The sequence below is a fragment of the Rhea americana genome, unplaced genomic scaffold (assembly GCF_003343005.1).
Source record: "Rhea americana isolate MKP2758 unplaced genomic scaffold, rheAme1 scaffold_178, whole genome shotgun sequence".
Classification (NCBI taxonomy): Eukaryota; Metazoa; Chordata; class Aves; order Rheiformes; family Rheidae; genus Rhea; species Rhea americana.
Window position 1 is genome coordinate 270,189 of NW_028185905.1, and position 5,292 is coordinate 275,480.

Sequence of the window (5,292 nt, forward strand, 5' to 3'; positions counted from 1 at the left end):
GGCGGCGGCGGGTGCTCCCGGCCCGCGGCGCTCCGTCGCGTCGGGGCAGCGGGAGGCTCCGAGGCAGGAGTTTGGGAAGCGGGGGGGGAGTCAACTACCGGAGCGAGCGGCTCGGCGGGCGCCGCCGTGCTGCGCCGGAGCCCGGCGGCCCCGAAGCCGCGGCCGGGCTTTAGAGAGACCTCGAAGGGACTGCGGTTCCTAACAGCGCGACCACACTTGGCGTATCCTGTCACTAAACGATCCTGGTGCATAGATATTATTCACTTAAGTGATCGATCACTGCCAACAAATTACAGGATACAGGGAATGGAATTAGCAAAATGAACTATGGATGTAAAATTCATTTGAAATTCAATTTAGGAGCAACGTTAGCTTTCAATTAGTCTGCCCGACTGTTTGAGCATCTTTTTGTCTATCAGATTTCTATATAAATGTAATTAACCTTTGCTGTTAAAATGCTGTTGATTCCATTGATATAGTTATTATGTGACTCCTAACATTTTGCTTGGATGACATCTCATTAGTTTGGTGGCTTCCAATTAGCAAAACAAGGCCTTTCTGGGTGTTTCTTGGGATTTGTGCTGGCCCCATGCATATTCCAAAAGGTGCTAGTTGCTGTTACCTCCCTTGGAAGAAATGCAAATATCTCTTATTTTCTTGGATGYTCGCTCTGGCTTCTTAAGCCCTACCTGTGACATGCCCTGCTTCAATGTTTTTCATCACCCCCATTCCTCGAGGGCTCAGATATGCCCAGGACCTCTTGCGAGATAAGATTTTTAATACCAGCAGTTGGGCCGTCCTGTAAAGGAGCAGAACAGACGTGTGCAGATGCGAACAGATACTAGCAGAGGAGCGTCGCGTGGGAAGGGGCTGTTTGCACCAGTCCCGGTGGGGTTTCCACCTCCGCACACGTGCAGCYGCAGGGATGCAACAAGGGCAGTCGTGATTCACTGCAAACGTTCATTCAGAGGAATTATCCGTGAAAACRTTCTGTGCTCAGTGTTTTGTGAGGGAGGCAGCTGCCCGGGAGGCTCGGCGATGCGTTTGCTCAGGCGCGCTCGGCCRCGCGAGCCCCGTCCGTAGGTGCGGCGCTGCTCACTGACGCCGTTTCCAAGGGTTTCCAGCCTGCTGGAGAGCTAGAGCCCATACGCWGTACGCTAACGCACCACGACGAGGCGGCCGTCCCCGGGGCTCCGCGGCAGTTCGGATGGGCTCGAACACGGACATGACGCTCCGCGCGGGCCCTCGTCCTGCACCGCACCGCCGCGCCGGGGTCGTGCAGGGCTCGTGATGCTGCGGGGCTGCTCCTGTCCCCGTCCCTGTCCCTGTCCCCATCCTTATCCCCATCTCCATCTCCGTCCCCGTCCTCGTGCCCATCCCCATCCACGACCCCGTGCCCGTCCTGTCCCCTTCCCCATCCTCACCTGCATCTCCATCTCTATCGCCATCCCCGTGCCCACGGCTTGGCTGCACGACCCCGGCGCCCCACAGAGCCCCAAAACGCCCATCGGCGAGGTGCAATGAGGGTTCACCTCCCCCAGCGCCAATACTTGTCTTTCCTACGAGCGAGAAATATCACTGACAGTCGCTTAATTCCCACGAGTTATTTTTAACAGATACAACTTTTCCCCTTCAGCTCTACAGATTTTCGCAAGGTTATAAATCAAGTGAATATCTGATAGAGAGGCCTAATTCTGCCCCTGTTGAAGTCGATGGAAATTTTTCCGTTGACGTCAGCGGCGGCAGGATTGATCTCCATGCGTGTACTGCTTGTTCCTGAGGTTTTAAGAATTCATTTCCTTCTTCCATTGCCAAAGACAGATAGCAGCAGCTGAGGTAGAGGAGTCGTCTAATAACCACATATTAATACATGAATCATCAGCTTAAAGCCGGTGCAGGAGGAGCCTGAAAGGAGAATAACGAAGCTCGATATTGTGCTGTCTGCAATGAAGGATTTCATGGAGAAAGTGCAGCAGCTAATCAGGAGCGAGATAATAATTGCAATGTAAATTCTTACACTCGCGCCAGAACTGCAGCTTTTAAGCTCTATTTAAATGCATTGCAGTGTATGAGCCCTCTGCCGAAATCCTTATGCTGTGCTGGAGCGAGAGCATCCCAGTGCTTCCTTCCAGCACACTTGGAAAACACCTGCTTACTTCCAGGCAGGCTCCTAAGCARTCAGGGAGAGTTTTGGAAAGAAGCTAAGACCGAGAGCAACGCGTTTCCCTCCGCGTCGTGCTGCCCGAGCCCCGGCCGCGATGGGCGGCGCTGGCTCCGCGCCGCCCCGGCTCTGGCCTCTCCTGCAAGGCAGAGGAGTCGTGGATGCGAAACGCTCTGGGATTGCCTTTGCTCTCGCCGCCTTCCCACAGCCGCGGGATGAGACGATGCTCCGGTATTTTTATAGCTCCGTATTTCCCTGTCCGGAGAAGGGCGGACGCTGGAGCCGCGTCCGAGCAGCCCAGCGCACGGGGCTCCCTCCAGGGCTGGGCGTTTGCACGGATGTTTCCAGCGGGCCCTAACCCACATGCTGACACCTTACTTTTACTGGTGCATTTTAATGAAAGACACCGGTGTTTTTTATATAACGGCACCTCCCCACTTAGCGCTTCAAAAACTCCTTGTGTGAAGGCTGCTAAATACAAAGCCRTGTCCTGTATGACCCGTTACATCTGGCAAAGCACCGGAGAGCACTGGTGCGATCTGGAATTCATTTGCAATTGAGATTTCCCCCAGAGTGTTGCTGCGACAGCTCAAGTTATGAGTACTCTTCGTGCACAAAAAAAAGAAAGAAAAAGAAAAGAGCAGCAATAACCTTTCATTATCTTAAGATCTCTTTGTATTTACCCTGTAATTTTCTTTTTGCAGTGTGTGACAAATGGGACTAATGAAAAACTCAGGCGAAGGGTGTGCGTGTGTGCATGCATGTGCATGCGTGTGCACGCGCGTGTGTGGATCGCCACAGAAACCCTCTTCGGGCCAAGCAGGAAGGACAGTCCCGTTAAGAGCATTTGTGCTCTGAGAAGCTGCCCGAGTCGCCGGATCGGAGGTGCAGCGGCGCAGCTCGGCYCCCAGCTCGGCCCTTGCCGCTCGAGTCCGGGGGCCGCCTGGYGCCTCGGCTGCAGAAGGGAAAGTCCAGGAATGCGCTTTGCAGCCGCGGCGCCAAGCGGGAAAGGTTTTGGGGCAACCCCGAGCTCTAGCTCACGGTTAAATACCTGCCCTGCTCTGCTAAGGAGTAATGACGATAACGCTTTAATTAAAGATCCTCACCAGGCGCTTTCCTCCTCGGTTCACTTAAAATCAGCAAAAGGTCAACGTACCAGATCTAGGTGGGATCTGTCGGGCAGCCAAGTGCTGCTGGCGCTCAGCAAAATGGTTTGCAAAAGTTGCTGACAAAAGCTAAAAGCTGCTCGAGAGAAAGCCAGCACCTGTCCCCTGCTCGGGCAGGAGGAATTTTATCTCTAGAGAGAGCTGCGCACCGCGGCTCGAGCACCTCCGAGCACAGAAACAGAGCCTTGACGCAGGACCGTGGTGCACGAGCTCAGGCTGGAGCTCAAGTTACAGCAAAAAGGTAAAGCGGAGACTTCGGCATGCTGAAGAGAAACAGGTAAAATATTGATTTTGCAGTAAATAATTATTTTCATTTCAAGAGAGAACCAGATTTTAAGAAGTGCAATAAAATTTGTAAAAGATTAAGCTTGTTTGGGAAATGGAGACTATCCCATAGCTGCAAACGTGCCACATATCAAGGTCTTAATGAGGGAGTTTATACTGTAAAAAGACACCAGCCTGCGACGGTAGGAAACAGCTACCACGTCAAAGCAAAACACGGGCAAAAAAAGCATCAGTTCCTTAGTGCGAAAATCAATGCTTTGCTAAATATAAACGTTTTTTTCCTTAGCATTGTTAAAAAACGTGCAGACTGTGATGTTTTAACCCCCAAAGCGTGTCAAATGAAAAGCGAAGTCCAGCCTGTCCTTGTGATCGTAAACACGCGGCAAGAAGCCACTAGTTTGCAGTCGATAGCTATAGGCTAAATATATAGCTATAGCTATATAGGCTAAATAGCTAAAGGCTGCTTTAAAAAGGCAGGAGTGCGAGCCCAGCGCGGTCAGCGCCTGGCCAAGCAGCTCCCTGGAGGCGGCCCCGCTCCGGCACGGCGTGCAGCGGGGACGGCGTGTCCGGCCGGCGCGCAATAGCGGCCCGCGGGGAATTCGCGCCGGGACGGCGGGGCGGAGAACGCGGAGCAGCGTCGGGGCAGGTCGGCTGAGGCGGGGAAACGGGGGGGCACGCGGGGCCGCCGCGCATTAGCCCCTCRCTCCTGCCACGCCGTCCAGAGGCTGACGGAGAAACACGACGGTACCGTTAGTTTTTTTTTTTTTTTCTAGGAAAGGAGCAAAGAGAAATTCCTTGTAGTTCTTGCTAAGAGGGAACATGGGTGGGAAATGCAGGTCAACCCAAYGGCAGTGCTGCAGGGAGGGGCCAGCAAAGAGGAGCAAGGCAGGGCCCGCAATGCAGCGTACGTTTTTGGTTATCCATCCTTTGCGCTTTTCCCCCCCGAAGGAAGGTGGGGAGCGTGAAGGACTTTCCAAAGGGCTGGGACACGCTGGCTGCAAACCGCGCCGCGTGGAAAGTGTTCCTGTCTGTGTCAGCCGGCAACAGGCCCGAGACCCGCGTCCTCCTCCCCGCGGCTGTTAGTTTTCCCCTGCTTTTAACAGCACGATGCAATCGTTAGCTCTGAAACACCCCTGCAGGCTCCAGCGGCAGGAACGTGCCGGTGGGCTGGGAGACACGTGCGACGCCTGCAAGGGAAGGGCGGCGTGCGGGAACCCAGACTCCTGCGGGCAGTATGTACATAAAGTATATATTTCTTTTTATTTCTGTTTTCTTGTTTTCTTTTGCACTTTTTTCTTTTTTCCTTTTTGCTTTTATGACCTTTTTTTTTGATTCTCTCCCCCCCTTTTTTTGCCTTTTTGCCTTACTTTTTGCTTTTCTGGCTGTTTTCCTTTTTTGGCGCCTTTCCCCGAGCGCTACCCCAAAAAGGCAACCGGCGAGCCAGCCGGGAGGAAGGCGCCCGTCCTCCCTCCCGCCCGGGGGTCGCCGCACCGGGACGCCCGGGCCGGTCCCGGCTCCCCGCGCCGCCGCCACGTGGGCGCGGGCAGAGGGGGCGTGGCAACGAGGGGGGGTGGGCGTGGCTATGCGCAACCAATGGGTGCCGCCCCCGCGCCGGCAGGCTCCGCCCCCGAGCTGCGCCCGGCGCCCCGCGCTCCCATTGGCCGGCGCCAGGCTCCGCCC

General features: G+C 54.8%; 1 long non-coding RNA gene across 1 annotated transcript in view; it reads right to left on the reverse strand.

Moving 5' to 3' along the window:
• Positions 1–1,589: 1,589 nt before the first annotated feature.
• Positions 1,590–5,292, reverse strand: part of LOC146597738 (uncharacterized) — a 4,967-nt gene continuing 1,264 nt past the window's right edge. The window contains exon 2 of the long non-coding RNA XR_014895410.1: positions 1,590–1,905. This is a non-coding gene — a long non-coding RNA (uncharacterized LOC146597738). The remainder of the gene's footprint in view (positions 1,906–5,292) is intronic.